Source organism: Papio anubis, chromosome 11, assembly GCF_008728515.1.
Source record: "Papio anubis isolate 15944 chromosome 11, Panubis1.0, whole genome shotgun sequence".
Taxonomy (NCBI): Eukaryota; Metazoa; Chordata; class Mammalia; order Primates; family Cercopithecidae; genus Papio; species Papio anubis.
The window spans coordinates 20,772,418-20,796,230 of record NC_044986.1 but is presented as its reverse complement, the minus strand read 5'-3'; the positions used below and the strand labels follow the sequence as shown (position 1 = coordinate 20,796,230).

The 23,813-nt window shown below is 37.6% G+C and overlaps 1 protein-coding gene and 1 long non-coding RNA gene across 21 annotated transcripts in view; one reads left to right on the top strand and one right to left on the bottom strand.

Moving 5' to 3' along the window:
• The window catches only part of VTI1A (vesicle transport through interaction with t-SNAREs 1A), a 380,208-nt gene that overhangs the window by 158,202 nt on the left and 198,193 nt on the right, over positions 1-23,813 (top strand). The window lies entirely within an intron of this gene.
• On the bottom strand, positions 14,267-22,767 carry LOC116269522. The gene is made up of 3 exons (XR_004177139.1): positions 22,721-22,767; positions 15,737-15,874; positions 14,267-14,353 (listed from the first exon to the last, which is right to left on the bottom strand). It is a non-coding gene; the product is annotated as an uncharacterized LOC116269522 (long non-coding RNA).

The following is a 23,813-nucleotide window of genomic DNA, read 5'->3' as shown; positions in this document are numbered from 1 at the left end:
ACTTTCTTCGTATTACATGTCTAGGACCATGGCCCAGCTGCCCACTAGTTAATGACACTTGAACAGACACTTACATTTGTTTTATTGGTGACTGATGGCTAAGATGAGAATGGGAAAAGAACTAGCGGGAAGACTCACTTTTCTGTTTCCTTGTTAAATTTTGTCCTTTATGCAATTAAAATGAAATACTAGTTTTCACAATAAAATTAGCTTCCTATTTTTAAAGAACCCAGTCCTAGTGGCAACAGCTACCACGTAATATTAAACACCAACTTTATGTCAAGTGCTTTACATATATTATTTCTCATCCTTACAGCAACCCAAGAGGTAAGTGTTACTGTTCACATTTTAAAGATAAGAAAGCTAAGTTGGCCGGGCCTGGTGGCTCACTCCTGTAATCCCAGCACTTTGGGAGGCGGAGATGGGTGGATGACCTGAGGTCAGGAGTTCGAGACTAGCCTGGCCAACATGGTGAAACCCTGTCTCTACTAAAAATACAAAAATTAGCTGGGCGTGGTGGTGGGCATCCATAATCCAACTATTCAGGAGGCTGAGGCAGGAGAATTGCTTGAACCCGGGAGGCAGAGGTTGCAGTGAGCTGAATTGCTCCACTGAACTCCAGCCTGTCCAACAGAGCAAGACTCCGTCTTAAAAAAAAAAAAAAAGAAAGCTAAGTCACAGAGAGATTGAGTGGCCTGTCCAAGACCATCTAGGCAGGAGGTGAGCCAAGATTGCAGAGCAGGTGTATGTCCCCTGTTACAGCACTTAAGACATCATATTGTAATTGTTCACTGCGCTGCACCCCCTCTACACCAACAGCTCCAGGAGCAGAGACTGACTCTGTCTTATTGATAACAGTGTCCTCAGTGCCTAGCACAGTGCCTGGCCTAAAATGGGAAAGTAGGAAAGATTTTCTGAATGGAAAACTATCCTACTGCCCCACTTCCATTACTTGTCCTTTGTTATGTAAGAAATTACTCCAAACTGAAATAATAAGCATTCGTTATGACACAATTTCACTGGGTCAGGGATTCCTCCGTGGCATAGCTGGATGGTTCTGACTCAGTCTCTCATGAGGTTATAATTAATTGTAGGTTGGGGCTGTAGGCATCAGAACACTTGACTGGGGCTGGAAAATCTGTTTCTAACCTCACTCAAATGGCTGCTGTCTGGAGGCCTTGTGCTTTTATTCCATCCTTTGGGCTTCTTCATAGGCGAGTATCCACCTGGGCCTCTCCATGAGTGAGTGTTCTCACAACATGGCAGCTGGCATCTCTAAGAGAGAGCGTAGGTGAGAATAGCCAAGACAAAAGCCTTGGCATCTTTTATAACCTAACCTTGGAATTGACACCTCATCACTTCTACAGTATTCTTTTGATCACATAGACCAACATGGGAGGGACTACATAAGGGTGTCTGCTCCCAAGAGATATTGGGGGCCATCTTGAGGGCTGGCTACCACAAAACTCTACTGTAAACCCTTACTGTGATACAAACACTCATGCTACAGCTTCCTCCTTTGAAAAATTTTACTTTAACCCTTTTAGAATTTCTTAAAGACACCCAGTAGAATTAGACAAGACTTCTATATCATTTACAATGCTGTTTTATATATATAATATGATATTACATATATATATATAACCAACAGTTTAATATGTAAAACAGCGTATGCCTGATGTGATGAGTAAAGTGCCAAATGTGATTAAAAAGAACATTTATGGGGTTCTTGATGAAGCTGTACAAATAATTTGCCAAGGAAAAATGATCCACAAAGCTTATGGGCCACTTGGACTATAGTTTTTAAAGTTTGTAGGTATTATTTCTTTTCTATATTTAAGTCATTGAAACAACCACTTAAACCACATGTAGACATGCTGGCAAATATATCGAATCACTGGTATAATTATTTATTTCATGAAGGGGAAATAGGCCTTTTATATGATGACCTTACGATAGGGTCATTTTTATATGTGGAAAAATAAGTGCCTGTCATTTTCTTGTTATTCTGAGGTCAGAGCCTACCACAGAGATTTTAATATTTGAAAACAATTCTATTCACTGGAATTTCAGCAGTTAAAGTAATGATTTTCTTAAGATGCAGCATTCTGATGCACTATGTCTGACCTTTCTTGGTCAGGAAAATAACATCTTCAACATCTCTTGTTTCTTATTCTACTCTTTCCATATTGCTTGAAACTGATGTTAAATGATCAGGATGCTTTTTCACTTCTTTAGCATCTTAATTAGCATGTGTCTGTTCCTATAGCTATCATGAGATGTAGCAGCTTTTGCAATGACAATATCTTCAGTCAAATATTTGTACTTTAAAAATCATTTTAACAAAATGTATACTAGTAAAAATGAAGTTGGAAATCAAAATATATAGAAATAATTATCATTTTCCAATGATATGATATCATTGGAAAATAATTATTTTTTGATATCATTGGAAAATGATAATTATTTTTTGGTGGGATATATGGTTATGATAAGAATTTGGCGAATCTTATTTTATTTCTATGTCAGTATGTTTTAAGAAGTTCCTGTTATACTGTGCTGCCTAATCCTACCAAAAAGCTGGGCATATGCTTTGGGGAGGGATTAGGTGATGAGCTGTGTTTTTGCTCTTTGAAGGAGAATTCATTAAAATAAGAACTCATTATAAGAAAAGGAAGCAAGTAATATTGAACAAACATTTAAGATGGTTATATTAATGAAGGTAGTCTTAGCTTTGGAACAAGATCATTAAAAATATGAAAAACTTCTTTGGGGGTAGTTAAAAATAACTTTAAAAGTAATTACGTTTGTAGTAATGATGAAAAGGATGGGGGAATAATTTGAGTATAAACTCTGTGAGGACAGGGATCAGATCTTATTAATTTTCAAAGTCCTCTTCTTGAGTCTAGTCCTTTGAGTACAGTAGAAGACAATAAATGTTGAATGGATACATGAATGATATGGTAGATTTTTATAATGTAATTATACTACCTTATTTCTGCGTAGAAGCCATGCTTCTTGTTTTAGAAACATTCTGGTTTTTAAAGTCTTTCTTCTGAATACTTTGTCATCATAAAGTTATTTTAAGCATTTATCCAGTACGCATCCCTCCCTGACATATTATCACCCCCTCAATTAAAAAAAAAAAATGAAATCACGTTGGTGAATTAAATGTCCTGGGTTTTGTTTGCCAGATTCAGTGGTGCCTCATGGAGCAGTGGTCCCAGATCCATGTGGAAAGGGGTTTGCTGCTGAAGTCCCCATGGCCCTTAGGCAAATTGCTTCATCCAGAGTGGTCCTCTGACCCTCATTTTTAAAGAGATAGGGAAGTTTTAGTCTTACTATCACAAAATAATGGCAATTTATTCCTAGGCATTTTCAAAGGCTGCACCCTGGCTTTGAAGTATAATATTTGCAGAAAAATTGTGGTAAACACACAGGAAAAGAAAAACAGTATGGTAAACAAAACACACAGGACAAGAAAAGAAAAGAAAAAAAAAGAGGTGCATGTAATTGGCCTTATTCCGGTTAAAATCATCTTCAGTGTTCAGGCGGAGTCATAAAAAGTATATACTTTTCCAGTCTTTTTTTTTTTTTCCTCAAGATTTTTCAAGTTGATCCATTTAGGACCACGCTGTGGCAAAGCCTGTGGAAAACATGGGTGGCCCCAGGAGTGTCTCTAAGAGCTTCAAAGAAGCCAATGATGAGCTGTTGTTGCCGTAGGTAAAAGCACCCAAAATCAATAATCTCTTGAGCCTTGTAATCTCATTTTCCTTTCAGAGGCATTTCCCAAACCAAAACACCAAGCAAAATGTGGCATAAAGTCAGAGAATCTTTGATTTGGAAAGGATCTTTGAAATCATCATCCAGTCTGATTTTTATCTCCTCCCCAAATTTCTTTTAGACAATTGACTCTAATATTATGACCTAATGAATAAAATAATTTTACCAAAAGAAAAAATAAATCTGTGTACATTTCTTTTGTTTTACTTTGATAACTTATTACTCAGAACTTAGGACAAAAATACCTATTTAAGAATTGCTTTCCCTCTGAACTTTAGGATGGATCTAGACTGTGTGGACTGTCTAATACATGAAATGAAAATGTCTGTCAGTTGTTGTCAGGCAGATTTTTGCTGCTTTCTTAATACCAAATTTTCTTATGCTCACTGTAAAGAAACCTGGAGCTACTTTTAATCTCAGCCATTTGTAATGAGAGCTGTCCCAGCATGATGACATTGACAAATACTAATAATCTTTAAAAAGAAATGACAATGGAGTAATGTTACTTGCATTGGCAAAGTCCAGTGGTTCTAGGGATGACTTGTAAATAAGATTTCTTCTCTTATCGGACATAGGTAGAACATAATAAAATGTATTATCTGTTGAGCTTGATTGTCTATGCTTTTTGTTGCCATTGTTTTTCATTGTTTTCATCATCACGCGGTTTAGCAAGTAACTTGGAAGGACTTTTGGAAGCATTAGAAGGATTAGAAGTTCTGATTGATTGTCCATGCTTCCAATACAGTAGTTCCTTAAAAGCTCCCTAGTAATTTGGCAACATATTATTGTGATCACCTGTGTAAAATGTATTTGTGTATGATGACCTTTCTCAGTGTACATGGTAAGAATGAGGATGAGGTTCAGTGGGAACCTTGTTGAGTTTCTTAGAGGTCATCAAGATTATGCCATAGAAAATAATTAATTTTTATTGTCAGTACCCTAAATTTATATTTTGGCATATAAAAACCAAATCTAGAATGAAAAGAAGAAGCAAAAGTGAGTTATGCTCATTGTAAAATCTGACAAAATAGTCATCTTTGGTAAAGCCCATTTAGGGAGAAAGATAATTATTTTAAAAATAAAAAAAGCCATTTTATCATAAGTTTGAAAACTGAGGTATCAGGATTTTCATGTGACTAAAAATGTTATCTATCTGTTATCAATCAGGTACCCAATCTGGTCAAATAGTCATTTGTCCTAGAGAGGTCTAGAAAGGAAAACATGGTTTTAATTAAGATTGGTAGAAGCTAGAACAACAGTTTTCGGTCTAAGTTAAATTTTGGTCATCATATATACATTTGTATAACCTAGAGTGATTTCTTTCTTGCTTCCCACTAGTCATACTATAATAAAATGACAAGCATCTTTTTGTTTTGTTTTAAGAGACAGGGTCTCGCTCACTCTGTCACCCTAGCTGGAGTGCAATAGCATGATCATAACTCACTGTAACTTTAAACTCCTGGACTCAAGTGATGATCCTCCCATCTCAGCCTCCTGGTTAGCTAGAACTTCAGGTACATGCCACCACATCCAGCCAATGTTTTAAATTTTTTGTAGAGATAGGGGTCTCACTGTGTTGCCCAGGTTGGTCTGGAACTCCCAGCCTGAAGAAATCCTCCTGCCTCAGCCTCCGAAGGCACTGGGATTATAGGCATGAGCCACCATGCCCAACCCACAAGCACCTTTTCAAAGAAGGCTTTGTAGATAATAATCTATAAAATACGGATTTCTCCCAGCTACACAGGAGGCTGAGGCAGGAGAATGGCGTAAACCCGGGAGGCGGAGCTTGCAGTGAGCTGAGATCCGGCCACTGCACTCCAGCCCGGGCGACAGAGCGAGACTCCGTCTCAAAAAAAAAAAAAAAAATATGGATTTCATGTGATTTTTCGCATACCTAAAACATGTAAATAAAAGTTATAATGAAGCACTTTCCTATCTTGACAATAGAGAAAAATAAAACAGAATATATATCTATGCTTGCTTGTTTGGACACCTAGTCAATTCTCAATGTTTGCCATTTATTTTGCATATAACCTGAATATTTTACAAATGTGGCTGTGAGGTAGGAAACAGACTGTTTTCTTCTTTCTGGTTTATAGATAATGGCTGTTTTTAAAAAATGATACTGATTTTCTCAATGTTAATACTTATTCAACAGAACGAATAAATATTACTCTTTCCTTCTAATAAAGCATGTGTTCAGTACACATATCCAGTCATTTTGGAAGACTTTGCCCAATGGAGAAATGAAGGGGATGTTTTAATAATGGGATATACTATTTTATACCATTCAATATACTATTTAATAACAGTCTTGTAGTTGCTGAAAAAGTTGGTCTTTTTTAGTTGGTCTTTTTTAGAAGTTACAGTTGTGCATCTTTCGTGAAGGTTAATGTTTTTGTTTTGCTGCATTTGTCTTTTCACATATCGGCTCCTAGAATTTTTATACTACTGGAAGAATATATAAAGAATATATTTCGTTTCCCCCCACTTCTTATGTTGGTATGGCTATCTTTACAAAATTCTTTATACAAAGATGTCCAAAAACACTCAGGTAATTCCTATGCTTTTATGCCTTTCACCTTCTTCCCTCTCGGTAGAGCTCACTCTCTCTCAGCCTCTTTTTTTCTCTTCTCCTTCTGCCTTTTTCTCTTTTTGTATCTCCTCTTTTGCAGAGTCTTCACTGCCTAACTTTAAATTGATTAGAATGCATTAATTTTTAAATAAGTGTCACATATCCTTAACTGAGCACTAAAAGGTTGAGAAGGCTTCATGGTGTAGAGTCTGATCCAAAACTAAGTGAGAAGAATTTTAAAAACAAGGGCTGCCCTTCATTAGCCCTCATGCTATCTCCTGACAGGCTCAGTGCACTTCGTTGCCATGCCAGGCCAGGGCAAGCCCTGCTGCCGTGCACCATTTACCCTCTGTCAGCAGCTTCAGTCGGAGCTTGGGCGATACTGTACATGCGAGTCTGTCATGCGTCAGCCTCAATTAAGCTCATATTGCTGTGCTTGGAAACACATCAGCCTCCTGTTAACCATTTTTTTGTTCTTGCTGTTCCTTTTTTTTCTTCCATTTTTCCCATTCAGCTTTCTCTAGAAATCCATGTTTCATTTGGTGAAAATATGTTCATATTTTTTTCAACTTTTTACAAAGGGAAATGGGTTTTAGAGGAACTAATGTACATAGGTTCCAATAAGTTGATGGTACTCATGGAAATGTGCTCAGTTAACCCCTGAGTTCATTAGTTAAATAAAGGAATTATAGGTAACCCTCATTTGTACCTGTGCCATGCTTGGTCTTGAGTCTTGAGAAGCAATTTTTCTTTAGGCCTTGTAAGGGTACAAGAGCGTCAGGCATCTGGCATTATCAAATGTTGAAATACTTCTTCACAATGTTTTGTTTACTCATGCCCTTGTCACTTAAGGTGGTGCTTTTATTTTTTAAGAATAGAATGAGACCTTACTACACTTGAGCGGGAGAAAGTGTAGACAGCAGCGGTTAATAATTTGGTTCACCCTTTTGTGGCTTACCATAAGTTTATGGGAAAAAGAAAGAGACCACGCATGGCTTCATCGTGCTTGGTGGTTGGCTCACCAACTTAGTCTCTTACAAGAAATTATCTTTAAAAGGGATTCTCGAAAAAATAAAAGAAGAAGCTTTGAAGGGGGTTTCTTTTCTGTATCTAGATAACTATAGATTATCAGAAAGAGCTCCTGTATATTTTAATGGACAGGTAGACATTGAGACAGTTGGGCATCTTGAAGGACTTGTGGAGATTTTATGGCCCTGGTCAGTTTGTGAAGTCAGGTTAGATTTTATGGGCCTGGTCAGTTTGTGAAGTCAGGTTAATCCAAGAGGCTATTGTCAGATACTGGTCACAAGGCACAATTATGAAAGAAATTACAACACTGAAAATCTTGAGAGATCTGTGACAGTAAGGCTCTCAGCAGAAAGCAAGGTCAGTTTCACGGATGAGAATAGGGACACAAAGTGTGTGGTTTTTTTTTTTTTTTCTTTTTTCATAAGCACACCACAAGCATAGGAAAGTAGCTTTTAAATAGAATCATATTGATGGATCAATCCCAGGAAAGGGATGGTGTACACAGATAATGGAATTCAGATTTCCAAAATATGTGGCAAATGGATCACTGTTGAAATTATTAGCTGAAAAAAAAACTAAAAATCCATCAGTATCTAACATTTGTATTGGCAATGGGTTAAGGATTTCCAATAAGACTATGTGGCAGTCCATGATATTGACTTTCTGGAAGATATATATTAGCATTAGATGTGAAGTTTATTGAACATCTTAAAGGAAAAATTATTTGCAAGAATAAACTGTCACAGTAGTTTAGCAAGGGCAAGGTTTTTCTGAGATACTATAGATGGAGAGATTTCCATCTGGAAAACAGATGGCAGCAGAAAAGTGACATAAATTAATATTTCGGAATAGTTCTCTTACACCTCAGGTCCTGATGGATATTGTCAAGGGAGTCTTCACTTTAACTTTTTCTAGAGAACACATCTCTTTTTGTTTGGATGAGTCACAACAATGAGGTTGTTTGTTTATTTAACACATACTTTGAGGCCCTATTATGTGGCAGACACTTTTTAGGTACAGATGAGTCAGTGGTAAACAAAACAGACCTCCCTGGCCCTCATGGGCTTTACAGCCTAATAATGAAAATAGACATTAAAATATATAAATTTTAAGCCATATTAATTGGATTGATGGAAAGTCCAGAGGGCTGTTAAAGTGTGTAATAGGGGATCTTGATCTTTGTCTGAGGGAGTCTGGGAAACTTCCCTAAATAAGTGACATTTAAAATGTGATCTGAAAGATAAGTAAGAATTAAGTAGGCAAAGGGCATGGGGAAGGGTGGGAGATGGGAATAGCCCGCTAAGCAGAAGAAAGAGCCAAAGCAAAGGCCCTAGGCTAGGAAGGAGTATGGCACACTGAGACAGTGAGGTGCACAGGGAGTGAAGTAGAGTGTGCTAGGAATGCGCCTAGAGGCAGAGATGAGAGCTAAATCATATTTAGGCTCTTCATGGGCCATATTTGGATTTTACCTGTATCTGAGGCAGACATTTTCCACCTGCAAAATGAGACGATTAAGCATAAAGTTCTCAACCTAGGAGGCTGTTGGAAATAAGTGATCTGATATTAATGGATATTAGATAAAAGTTTAAACATATTATTTAATGCACTTAAGGATTATTAAGAAAATAAGGAAAATCTCCAAAAAGAGAAAGAGGGAAGCAGTGGGGTTGAAATTAGAATAGAGAGCAGTGATTTATAAGTGTACAAGAAAGCCCAAGATGTTCAGGGACCAAATTTAACCACCAGCACTGCAATCAGGAATCTAAAATGCAGGAGTACATGCACACTTGCATATGTGCCCACATATGCATTTGTACACGCGCTTACATGTGCACACACTCACATGCAATAGGATAGCTAAACTTGAAACTCTTCTATTTAGCCAGTACACTTGAAGTGGGTTAAAATAGTCCTAGGTAAGTCATGCCTATTGGCTTCCAGAACTAAACAAATTTTCTTCTGGAGGAAAGCATCCCTAAATTAGGCTCTCTGGATTCCTATACATTAAGTTCAACAAAATATGAGCTAATTAAAAAGATTTACCAAACATACAGTGAAAAAAAAAATATGACCATAAATGAGAGTCAACTCAAACAGCAAATAACACATTTTTACTTCACAAGGTTTTCAGATTCTGTCATTATCAATGTAGAATAAAAATAAGAATTGTATATAATGTATACAGAAAATGAAAGTGGAGCTTTTAAATGATCAAGCAATATAAGACTATTAAAATGTCCATAAGGAACCACACAGAACTTTTTGAAATTAAAATCTGGAGGAATGAATTTAAAAGCAGATCTGAGAAAGCTGAAGAGACAATTAGTGAATTGGAAAATATATCTGAAGGAATTATGCGGAATGCAACAGAGAGAGAAAATAAGGTGGAGCACACAAGAGAGGTGTTGGGACATGTAGGATACAAAAAGCAGACCAAAAAGACATGAAATTAGACTTCCAGAATGACAAGTTAGAGGAGTAGTAATTTGAATAGATAATATCTGAGAATTTTCCAAGTCTGCCAAAAGACATAAATCCATAGAGACACAACATGGACCAAGCAAAATAAATACAAAGTTTCACATCTAGACACCTTATAGTGAAACTACAGAACACCAAAGCCAATAAAAGCAGTCAGAGATAGAAGACACATCACCTGTCAACAGATGGCAAATTAGATTGAAAGTAGGCATCTCAACAAGAATTGAAGCCACAAGACAGTAAATAGTATTCCAGTTTTAAGGGAAAATAACTACCACCCTAGCATTGTCTTCTCAATAATGTGTCTTTCAATAACAAGAGCAAGACAACATTTTCAGATAAATAAAAACTAGGACATTGCCATCTGTAGATTTTTACTAAAGGGGTTTTTTAAAAGAAGTACTTCAGAATGGAGGAAAATGACTCCAGAAGGAAGATAGAAGATACAAAAATGAAAACTGAACAAGAAATTACTAAATCTAAAAAAAAAATAAGATTGACATTTTAAATTTAGATTAAAAATAATAATAACAATATCTAATTTGGAAGGAGAGTTCATTTTAAGTAAAAGAACTAACGCCTTCTTCCTATTTTGCTTTGTTATTGGAAGTTAGGAGGGGAGTGGTCAGAGTTGGGCCTTATATTTTCAGGACACATCTAAAAATATTCATAAACTTTGAACTTCGTTACATATGCATGGTAAAATTTCAAATATTCTCATTTAAAGAATAAAAATAAGACTAGAATCGAAAAATTTTACAAAAATCACTTGTATTTCTGTTTAAAAGCCAAAAAAATGAAACAAATTAAAGGTGCCATTTACAACCACAAAATAGAAGATGCCTTGGAATTAATATAATAAAAGATATACAAAGCGGCCGGGCACAGTGGCTCAGTCTTGTAATCCCAGCACTTTGGGAGGCCGAGGTGGCTGGATTACCTGAGGTCAGGGGTTCGAGACCAGCCTGGCCAACATGGTGAAACCCTGTCTCTTCTAAAAATACAAAAATTAGCCCAGTGTGGTGGCACCTGCCTGTAGTCCCAGCTACTCGGGAGGCTGTGGCAGGAGAATCACTTGAACCCAGGAGGCGGAGGTTGCAGTGAGCTGAGATGGTGCCATTGCATTCCAGCTTGAGCAACAGAGTGAGACACTGTCTCAAAAAAAAAAAAAAAAAAAAAATACAGGACTGATCTCTTCTACTTAACAGCTGTGAACTTGAGCCAGTTAATTTCTCTGAGCCTGTTTCTCATCTATAATATGGCAATAATAATAGTACTTAATAGAATGGTGAAAATTAAATGAGATAAGTAGCATTTAACAGTGTGCCAAGTTCACAGTAAAACTCCCATTAAAAATTAGCCGCTACCTCATCAACATCATCATCATTATCATCCTTAGGTGTGAAGCTAAAAGGCATGAGAGAAGTAATGACCCAGCATTCCAAGATCTTAGAGCCTAATAGATTGGGATAATGAAATATACAAATCATTATATGATATATATATATAGTAAATGTCAAAAGGTAATATTAACGGACTGTTAGGAAGGAGCAATAATGTTTGGCTTAGGGGAAGGAGGAAGGGTTGTCAGAAGAGACTTTGTGAGGTAGATGATTTTTGAGTCTGACCTTAAAATATTAGTATAGTTAGAATATGCATACCATAGATAGGGAGGACATTAGGCCAAAGTGTTGCTATATATACATTTTGGAGTCTGCCTTCATTAGGCAGATATCTAATTATTGAATATTATTAGGACATCCAAGGTGGACAGCAGGGAGATGCAAAAGCACAATGGATGATTGAGGGGTAGTTCAGCTTGACTGGTTAAGAGGAGGTGAGGTTGGAAGGATAGGGTAGAGAAAATACATTGAAATTACAGAACTGAGTTTTGTTCACACAGCCTATCATCACAATCAACCAAGTATTAATTAGCTGTCAGATAACAAGATGATGTCTGGGAGAATCTCTAAGAAAAAATAAATACATCCTCTGGAATCATGCCTGGCACATTAGTAAACACAGTTTTGTTTTGTTTTTTAAAGAACTAATATATATATATATAGGCCAGGCGCGGTGACTCACGCCTGTAATCCCAGCATTTTGGGAGGCCGAGGCAGGCACATCACAAGGTCAGGAGATTGAGACTATCCTGGCTAACACGGTGAAACGCCGTCTCTACTAAAAATATTAAAAAAAAAAAAAAAAATTAGCTGGACATGGTGGCAGGCACCTGTAGTCCCAGCTGGAGGCTGAGGCGCAAACCCGGGAGGCGGAGCTTGCAGTGAGCTGAGATCGAGATCGCGCCACTGCACTCCAGCCTGGGCAACAGAGCAAGACTCCGTCTCAAAAACAAACAAACAAACAAAACAACTAATATATATTGTGCAGTGTGTTCAGAAAATTGTCATATTGGTGATGTCATGTCAAAGTAAACTAGCAGGTTTTTTTTTTTCCAGCTGACTTCATGATTGAAAAGATAAGTATATACACGGTCCAAGCCAATCCATTGGATTTGGAAAATGGTTCTTTGGGAGAAACAGTGGAAAGGGGCCTTAATGGGACTAAAAATGTGGAAATAAGACCGACATGATCATGAAGACAGTTCCTTACATTCACCTGGAGGTCTGGGTGGGGAATGCTTTCCAGGGATGGAGAAAATGTGGGCCTTTGTGCTCAAGGATCTTACAGTCTCATTTTAGGGAGCTAGACTGACACTCCAACAGCTTTTCTTTGAACTCTTCGCTGCCTCCACCTGGGAGGCCCCCAAGCTACAAGGCTGGCCTGGGGCTTCTTTAATGTTGTTTCTGCAAAATATACAACTGTGTTTGTTTCTTATTTCCAAACCATACCTAATTTTTGCAGAGCTTTCCTCTTTAATGTTTTGCCCAGATGCGCACAATCGTCATTCTCCTCGTGACTAGACACAGCTGGGGGAGGAATGTCTGCTAGATGAGACTTTAATTAACTTCCTTCCTTGTGAGTAAGGCTTGGGATAAAATGTACATGGATCTTTCTTGCCTTTTTCCTTGACAGTGGAACTGATTTGCTTGCCAACAAGTACATATGTAGTGGGATCAGGAGGGGAGGATGGAAGCTAGAGGTGGAAGGGAAGGAGACACCACCTACGGGAGGACATAATTGAAAGGGTGTCCAGCATGGAGAACATGGCTGTCCATGTGGTTCGGGAAGGTCTCGACCCCTGGGTTGTATTTTTAACTTTGAAATTGTTCAGCAACAATCTGGTTTTCCCAGGACTTTTAAAATTCTCCTCTAAAGTATTTCTGGCAACAGTCTGGAAATCCTGGTGATAGCACATAGCACACTATGTTTTTAAGCCTGGTAAGTAACTTCCTGTAATATTAACAGTGTGTGTTGTTCCTTTCACTTAATGATTATTGGACCTTAATAGAATTTGCATCTTACTGTTGGACTGTAAATCTCTTTGGGGTATTATTGTTACTGATCATTGAAGCTATGTGATCCAACAAGCATTTTATTCTTTCTTTATGTTCAATATTGTACTAGGCACTGTGGAGCTGTGAAGACGAAGGACACACTGCCTGCTCTGGAAGGCGGTACAGTTTAGTGGAAACAATGGCTCTGGGAAAGGCTTGCTTATGAGGCTGACAGCTACAACAGAGCTGCAAACTACTTATAGGCCTATAAGAGAGGAAGAAACACATTCAACTGGGGAGAGTTGGTAGGACTTGTGGCGGGGGGGGCGGTTTTTAACCCGAAATTTTGAACTGGCTGGACGCAGTGGCTCACGCCTGTAATCCCAAAACTTTGGGAGGCCAAGGCGGGTGGATGACCTGAGGTCAGGAGTTCGAGACCAGCCTGACCAACAAGGGGAAACTCCATCTCTACTAAAATACAAAAATAAGCTGGGCATGGTGGTGGGTGCCTGTAATCTCAGCTACTCGGGAGGCTGAGGCAGGAGAATTGCTTAAACCCGGGAGGCAGAGGTTGCAGTAAACTGAGATCACGCCATTGCACTCCAGCCTGGGCAACAAGAGCGAAACACCATCTGAAAAAAAAAGAAGAAAAAAAAATTTTGAACCATGGAAAATTCAGAGATGCTTTTAGCAAAAGTGAGTGTCCAGGGATTTGAAGTGCCTTACTTAGAATTGGGGTTAGATGGGCAATGCATCATTCCAGACCAGAACCATTGGCAGAGCCTTTGATTAGGCCAGGACTTGATTTTACATAGGGCATTTTGGGTTTCTCCATTCTATAGATGGAGAATTCCATCCATATGAAATTTGTTGAAACATGGCCTGTTCTTTTCCATCTTCTTGTTTTGGTAGTTTTCAATAATCGCCATCTGTTCCAATATTAACTTGTAAACTCTAAGCAGGTGGCTACATGTAAGGACTTACAGCATTGTTTCCTAAAGTGTGTTTCGCTGCAGAAGGAGGCGTTCCATCAAAAGAGGTCTTCATGCCACGTGTCTGTGTGCAAGGCTGCGTACTGCGCTCCTGTCTTGTAGAGATTACACATGAGCATATTAATGGTTCTAAGGAGTAACATTCCTTTTTTACTTTTTATACCAAAGAGTTTCTCAGTGTATTTGGTCACAGACCCTGTTCATCTTATCATCTCATGAAACAAGATGGGGGGAAATGTTGGACTTAGACGCACTTCATAAATAGTTTTTATATATGTTTTATGTAAGTTTTTCATAGTCCCTCTACCATCCTTATCAGGTATACATTATTGTCCCCATTATTCAAATGCGAACTTAAGGTTAAGTGACTCTCCCAAGTTCACAAGCCAAGAAAAGAGCAAAAATTTGTACCTAAATTCTCCTAATTTGGGAACCATTCCACCACATTGTACTACCTCTTAGATTCATGTGTATCATTTCAGTGAGCACCAATGTGTCCCATCCTTCTCTGGACCCTGTCTCTGGAAGTACTTTATAAATGTACTTCTGCCTTGGCTTTTCCAGTCATAGCATGTAGCACGAAATCCTTAATTGTCCACTGGGTAACACCTTTCATGACATGCACTGTTCCGTGTGGCACTGACTACTCCAGAGTCCCTGGCAACATTATGCTTTTTTTGCACACTCGTCTCTATTTTCCATGCCATACGTTCCTTACATGCAAGGTACTCTTAGTAATTGCAGCGTCTGGCCACTGTCCTTGGCCCCATAGTATCACCTGGTGCTTGTTTGCTAAATGACAGTATTCCTCAGTTGTGGGAGTCGAGAGAGAGAGAGAAGAGGGAGATGGTAGAGAGAGAGAGTTGAGGTGCTTATTTTAACTCTGGTTCTAATCGTGCTGCAGGATCAGCTTGCCAAGAAACACTTAAGGCTCTGTTTTTTGTATGTAGGCAGGTAATCCTCTGATAGAGAAACATACAGTTATCCCATCAAAATGTGAGCACAGAAATGTATCAACAACATGCCATAAGCCAATCGATATACCTAAAAGCCAAACTGCAAACCAGTCCCTGTGCCCCTGAAGGGGGCCTCAGAATATAGTTGTTTTTGCAGGCTTTAACATTAATTGGCACGAGACACACCCAGCTGAAGCAACATCTGTTGCTGGTTTTGAGCTTCCTCTGCCTTTTACTGATGCTAAAATTTTTAACTTTGGCTTTGGTAGATTTTAATGTAGACCAAGAGTGCTATCTTTATGTATAAAATTTTATATTTATAAAACAAAAAGTACCTTTAAAAAAAAAAAAAAGAGGTGTAATAGGATCGGGTAGAAGAGCCAGAACTAGAAAGAGTCACATACATATTTCTTTATAATGGACTAAGGGAAAACCAGGAAATAAGTGCAGACTGGCCATGTTTCAAAAGAAAACAAGATTTGAAAGATAAAAATCATCAATTCCTATAATTTAGATTTTTACCCAGAGTCAGTGTGTTCATATAATCTCCTTTATTCTTGTAAGCATTTGGTGTAGCAGAGTTCTTTCAAACATCTTGAAAATTTTTTGTCCAAATAGCTGTACTTTCCAGTGTTGGTTTAAAAATGCAAATTTAAAAATCTGAAATACAAGTTAGGAGGTAGATTGGTAGAAAGTTGAAGCTATGTAAATAAGAATAGGCTGTAACTTAAGTTTTCAAAATTCCAATTATGGGTATTCCAGTGCATTTAGACAAGCTGGGTTTGTTATTTTTGGAGTTAATAAGCAATTTCACAATGTACTATATATCACTTTTAAAGACATGATAAATTGTCCCTAATGGTATTGTGTGTATAAACTAGAGCTGTTTCTGCCTCGTGTGTAATGCTCAGGATTGGGTGGTACACCTGAAAAGGCTTGGATTTTAATGGGGCCTTTTTAGCACTTTTGCACCTCGTATGTTCAGGATTATGTTTGATTGATGACTTTAAATGTGCTGGCATGAGAGATATGTAGATCTTAATGCTCTTAAACCATTTGTTTTCCAATCTCTATAAAAGGCCCCTCTGTTTTGGGGTAACACTTTATCCTTCTTAAATAAACAGAAATAGGTTTCTGGGATTTTGCTTTTTAACATTGTAAATCCAGCAGGAAAGAGACAGGCTAGAGGCTTTTAAGAGAAGACTGAAAACACCATGTTCCCATTTTATTAGAGTAGCCCCAAAAAGTCAGGCCGTGTGTGTGTGTATATATGTATAGATATATTTTTCTTTCTTCTAAACAGTATTAAAATAACCCTCTTTTTTTTTTTTTTTTTTTTTTTTGCCAGAACTCTCTGAATCTTTTCTTCCTTTGGACCACTTGATATCTCAGCCATTATCCTCAGCCTGCTGGCTGAGAACTCTCTTTGGATCCGGTCATGATCTGAAACAGCTACAGGGTTGGCTACTGTGTGGCCAGGGGCACATTCTCCCCGACAGGTCTTAGAACAAGAGATTGGGGCTATAATCGAATCCTGCTTCCCAAAAGGCACTGGGACTTACTACCCAAGCCTGAAGGTGTTTTATAATCCATTCCTATAGGATTCCTCTGACTTGGACAAAATCTTCAGTGCTTCAGGAGAGGCTGGAAAAAAATACTAGCAAGGGTTTCCAGCTTCTGATTAACAACCTCGGCACTGTGCAGGAAAAGGGTGAAAATTGCTTCTGCTAAAGGAACAGATTGTTTTAAGATTTTAAGAACTGATTATAAACAGGTTACTTAGGCAGGAGAGAACTGCACTGGTCAGAAGCAGCCTCTGCTGCCAAGCAGTGAAACCTATTGTAGCAGCAGATCTATTTGCAAGGGCCTTCAGCCTCGGCTCCCGGTTGTCCATCATCTTTCAAGAAAAGAGAACAGCATGGGACTGACAAACACATTTTCACTTCCGTCTAAGATATGAACTTAGGGGCTCGGGAGTTGAAAGACTAGTGCATTTACCCATATTTATAATATGTTGCTAATTAGCAGTCACTGTCCTTGTGATCTTTTTCTTTGTGGTCCTCTAGAGGCATCCCATTTCTTTCATTTCCTTTCTTTCCATCATCAGCAACACTAAATGGAATATGGATTATTCTGGCAGCAGGGCAGTTTGAGCCCCCTGATTAGTCTAGAATGAAATGTGAAGGAAAAAAGAAAGTATGAAATGAGCCATTGTGTCTCCTTGTTCTCAAGATGTTATTTTGAAATCTTTGTGGTAGTGATGTATTCGCTGGTGGTTCATATTACCTAGAGACTTCTAGGATACCTGGGAGGGCTTTTTAATATACATTTTCATTTTTTATGTCTTATTTTTAAAATGGTTCTTATTAGGATAAATGCTTATAAGACTCCTAGGATACTTGGGAAGGTTTTTTAATATACATTTTCATTTTTATTTTTTTTAAAAAAGTTCTTATTAGGATAAATGCTTGTAAGTGAAATATAAGTATAATAACAGGAAAGATAAAAATGGAAGACACAATGTTAGGGTACTTAAAATGGCTCAAACCTCATAACCTTTTATTAGCAGTTTGCTGCTGTTGTTGTTATTGCTGTTTTAAGTCTGTGAATCAGCAGTTTTGCAGTTTCTGATATGTTTTCTGCCAAATAATCACAAGATTATTTTTCACTTGAATAATTGGAATTGTTTATTATAATGGGTAGCTTAAGGGCCAGACATGGTAGCACAGGCCTGTGATGTCAGCATTTTGGGAGGCCAAGACAGAAGGATCACTTGAGGCTGGGAGTTCAGGACCAGCCTGGGCAACATAGTGAGCCCCATCTCTACAAAATATTTAAAAAATTAGCCAGACACAGTGGCACACACCTATAGTCCTAGCTACTCGAGAGGCTAAGGCAGGAGGATCACTTGAGCCTAAAAGGTCGAGACTGCAGTGAGCCATGATCATGCCACTGTACTCCAGCCTGAGTGCCAGAGTGTGGCGCTGTCTCAAAAAAATTAAAAAGTATTTTGTAACAAAGTAAGGGCTGAATACATATGTTTAACTTGGATGTAGCCTTTGTGGCTACACCTATATTTGTGTGTGTATGTGTTTAAGTGTAAAAGACTGCTGAAAGCACAACAGCAGCCATTACATATGGAAACACGATTATCGGAAGCATCAGGTACATGCAAAGGAAGAGCTAGCGACCTGGATGGGATTGGAGACTTATTCTAAGTGAAATAACTCAGGAATGGAAAACCAGGCCAGGTGCAGTGGCTCACGCCTGTAATCCCAGCACTTTGGGAGACCGAGGTAGGTGGATTACCTGAGGTCAGGAGTTCAAAACTAGCCTGGCCAACATGGTGAAACCCCATCTCTACTAAAAATACAAAAATTAGCCGGGCATAGTGGCATGTGCCTGTAATCCCAGTTACTTGGGAGGCTAAGGCAGGAGAATTGCTTGAACCTGGGAGGCAGCGGTTGCAGTGAGCTGAGATCGCACCACTGCACTCCAGTCTGGGCAACAAGAGTGAAACTCTGTCTCAAAAAAAAAAAAAAGGAAAACCAAACATTGTATATTCTCTCTCATAAGTGGGAGCTAAGCTGTGAGGATGCAAAGGCATAAGAATGACACAATGGACTTTGGGGAGTTGGGGGAAAGGGTGGGAAGGGGATGAGAGATAAAAGACTACAAATTGGGCGCAGCATATACTGTTCAGGTGATGGGTGCACCAAAATCTCACAAATCACCACTAAGGAACTTACTCATGTAACCAAACACTACAGAAATAAAAAATTTTTACAAAAAGATAGTACTAAAATAAATCTCTAATAAATTGCATAAAGCACTTAGAGCAGTAGCTGCACAAAGTGGTAGATCAACAAATTTTTATTACTGTTAGGTCTATTCTAATCTTTCTGTTTTCCCCAAGAAAATGTCAGCAAGAAGAAACAAAGTACATTTGGAAACTGCGTCCTTTTTTTTTTTTTGTAATTATTTCGCAGTAGTTATGTGGACGCATCATTCAGTTCTAGAATCAGTTAGAATCAACAGCTTGGTTCCACACAAAACCTTCATTTTTCAGATGATGTGGCTGAAGCACAGAGAGGTAAAAGCTCCCTTCTGGAGGTCACATAACAGTGGAAATCTGAGATTTTAAGACCATGAAATCAAAAACAAATAGGAATTTTGGGGCAACTGCTCAGCTTCTTCGTGTGGCTATATCTTTATTTTTTTTTAATCTATATCTTCAAAAATCTAAGCATTTCTGCCTTTTAAAAAAGATTTTTTTCTGTTTATTAGGTAAATTGAATTTGAGATATATATAATCAACATTCATAAAGCTACAGTATATTTATCTGTTGATTTATAGAATTATCTGTACTAATGGAATTATAATCTGTTTCTGTTGCTGAGGACAAAACTACATCTTAATCTTCTTTGTATCCCTAAAAGTGCTTAGTAAAATAACTCCTAACAAGTATTTTCAAAAAAAAAAAGAAAGAAAAAAGAAAGATAAAAGAAATATAGAGCCAGAACTGATCTTAAAAAACAAAAATCATTATACTTTAAGTTCTAGGGTACATGTGCACAACGTGCAGGTTTGTTACATATGTATACATGTGCCATGTTGGTGTGCTGCACCCATTAACTGATCATTTACATTAGGTATATCTCCTAATGCTATCCCTCCCCCTTCCCCCGACCCCACGACAGACCCTGATGTGTGATGTTCCCTTTCCTGTGTCCAAGTGTTCTCATTGTTCAGTTCCCACCTATGAGTGAGAACATGCGGTGTTTGGTTTTCTGTTCTTGCGATAGTTTGCTGACAAGGGTGGTTTCCAGCTGCATCCATGTCCCTACAAAGGGCATGAACTCATCCTTTTTTATGGCTGCTTAGTATTCCATGGTGTATATGTGCCACATTTTCTTAATCCAGTCTGTCATTGATGGACATTTGGGTTGGTTCCAAGTCTTTGCTATTGTAAATAGTGCCGCAATAAACATACGTGTGTATGTGTCTTTATAGCAGCATGATTTATAATCCTTTGGGTATATACCGAGTAATGGGATGGCTGGGTCATATGGTACCTCTGGTTCTAGATCCTTGAGGAATCGCCACACTGTCTTCCACAAGGGTTAAAGTAGTTTACAGTCCCACCAACAGTGTAAAAGTGTTCCTATTTCTTCACACTCTCCAGCACCTGTTGTTTCCTGACATTTTAATGATCACCATTTTAACTGGTGTAAGACGGTATCTCATTGTGGTTTGATTTGCATTTCTTTGATAGCCAGTGATGATGAGCATTTTTTCATGTGTCTGTTGGCTGCATATATGTCTTCTTTTGAGAAATGTCTGTTCGTATCCTTTGCCCACTTTTTAATGGGGTTGTTTGTTTTTTTCTTATAAATTTGTTTGAATTCTTTGTAGGTTCTGGATATTAGCCCTTTGTCAGATGAGTAGATTGCAAAAATTTTCTCCCATTCTGTAGGTTGCCTGTTCACTCTGATGGTAGTTTCTTTTGCTGTGCAGAAGCTCTTTAGTTTAGTTAGATCCCATTTGTCAATTTTGGCTTTTGTTGCCATTGCTTTTAGTGTTTTAGACATGAAGTCCTTGCCCATGCCTATGTCCTGAATGGTATTGCCTAGGTTTTCTTCTAGGGTTTTTATGGTTTTAGGTCTAACATGTAAGTCTCTAATCCATCTTGAATTAATTTTCGTGTAAGGTGTAAGGAAGGGATCCAGTGTCAGCTTTCTACATATGGCTAGCTGATTTTCCCAGCACCATTTATTAAATGTGGAATCCTTTCCCCATTTCTTGTTTTTGTCAGGTTTGTCAAAGAGCAGATGGTTGTAGATGTGTGCAGAAGTGATCTTAAAACCAACTCTAGCCGCTTACAAAGGAGAAAATTCAGTCCTAGTGAAGGACCATATGTGATGGTCAAAAGGAGATAGAGCCAGGGTTTTCTAGCTGATAGTCCACTGCTCTTCAGGTACATTGGGGATGCCTTTGTTTTCAGATACCCTGCATTTGCCATCTTCCAGTTAAAACAGGTAAAGGCTTAATCTAATAATTTTATTAAGTGTGATATTATTTTTAAATTCACACAAATGCAACCACAAAGCCTGCATCATAACTTTTCACTTCCAAGATAATTTTGTTCTATTCAGACTGGTGTAGTGTTTAACCACTGAAAAATTAATTGCAAACACAGCTTGCTGAAATATTTGTCCACTAATAACCAATTAATTAAACTTGTCTAATGTTTATTATCCACAATTGCCTGGCAGATAGTTGATCCTCATTAAGTATATGTTGATTCAGTCTTCCCTGTCTCAGCTCTATCTCAAGATGGATTCTTAAATGATGAGCTTTGTATCATCTTGAATGATTTTTAAAAAAATAAAAATTCCTACTCAGGAGGCTGAGGCAGGAGAATGGCGTAAACCCGGGAGGCGGAGCTTGCAGTGAGCTGAGATCCGGCCACTGCACTCCAGCCTGGGTGACAGAGCGAGACTCTGTCTCAAAAATAAAGTAAAATAAAAAAATAAAATAAAAAATAAAAATAAAAATTCCTGCTACCCAAACCCTATTCAGAATCTCTGGGTAGGGACCTTGGGATTCTATTTTTAACAAACTGGACAGGTGCCTACTAAAGTTGGAGAATGACCACCTAAAGTAAGGAGATTGAAACTATCATTGATTAAAATATCTTCAATTGATCAGTCCAGTTGAAAACTAGAGATACCTAAATGTTATCTCCAGACATATTTTTAAAGTAGTTATATAGGTTCAGCAAACCCTAGTCCTTATATGACAATTTTAAAAATGTTTTATCATACCTTAATTCATCTTTATTATAAATTATTTAAATAAGATAGAAGTATATAAAGTAAAAAATGAAAGGGTCATCCCCTTTACCCTTACCCATCTATCTCTCCCACTCTAACTACTCAAATATAACCACTATTCATAGTAGGTATATAAACTTTGAGAGTTTTTCCCCTATATATTCATATGTTTTGTCTGTATCTAAGTACGTGTTTATATGTGTCAATATGTATGCACACATACATGTGCATATATTCATATTTACATTCATAATGAGATGTATTTATTTTTTCAACAAATATCGAAGCATCTACTATATAACAGAACCTGGTACTGAGATAACAGCAGTGACCAAACTGATGAGATCCCTGTTCTCATTAACTGAACATTATAATAGTGAGACAGGCAGTATATCAATAAAAATATGATATAAAATGTGGTAATGATTCACAATATAAAGTAAAATACAATAGGATAAAAGGTTAGATCATTCCAGGGGGTTCAACTTGAGATATGATGGTCAGGGCAAGATTCTGAGGGGTATTTAGGCAGAGAACAGAGTGAAATGAGAAAATGAACCCCACACATATGTTGGAGAAGTGGACGCCAAGGTCTTCTAGACTATATATGCAAAACCACACTTTTTTCTTTTTACAAAATAAAATTCTATTATGTATACTGTTCTGTACCTTTTTCTAGCCAACTCTGATTTATGTACACACCTCCAAGGTCTGTGTAGATGGATCTGAATTATTTCCTAGTAACTGCTTAGTATTCCATAATGTGTCTGTGTCATAATGTAATCATTCACATGTTGCTGGGCATTTTTTCTTTGTATTTTATATTTACAAACAATGCTGCAGTGAAATCTTATAAACCGTAATCTTTATGTTTAGGTATTATAGGATTAATATTATAGTTCTGTTGTAAAACAAGATTATTGTAAGTATTTGAATTCTATCAGTGAATAACAGAGTCACCTGTTCAAGAATAAAGGAGCCAAGATCTTGGGATGCAAACATGTATAATAATCATTTTATGTATGCATAGAGGTAAGATTTATTTAATCATGTTTAATTTTAAAATTGGGCCATCAAAGAATCCTAAATCAAGTTTTTATCATAAAAGACCATATTTTACAGCTTTCCATGTTTTAAAAGTTGTTCAACCAACTGCCCCAGCACTGGTTCTCATTTACAGGATTGCAGCCAGTTTGGATTTGTTTATTTTTATAATGTCTGTTCTCCTAGTATTGGATCATCCATTTAATCTTCAGTGCTGCTGCTTTGTGGTTTTCTTTATCCAAAAGTATTTGATCTAAACTATATTTTATCTTTTAAATATAAGATTTTGTTATTTAAAATCTTTTACAATATTATAATTATAAATACAGATAACCTTATCACCCACTGTTAGTATTTTGGTGTATATCCTCCCAGTGTTTTTTCCAATGCATACATGTGTGTCTATATTTAAAGTATGATTTTTTTAGATTAAATTTTTAATTTTGGGGTCATTGACTCTCTTTGATACACCTGACATCTCATAACCCATACTGAGAATAGACCCATTACCACTCTTATCATGTTTCTATTACTAGTTACTCACTTAATGATGAACAACCTAGCAGACTCTCTCCATGTTGTCAGTTGAATAGACAGGTGCCTTGCAGGTTGTTTGCCAAGTGAATGGCTTCTGGGGTAACAGGTGATGTTACTGGGATACTCAGAGGCCTCAGACACTTGTCCAGTGGCCGTCATGGTGGCTGCAGGCAGAGCCTGC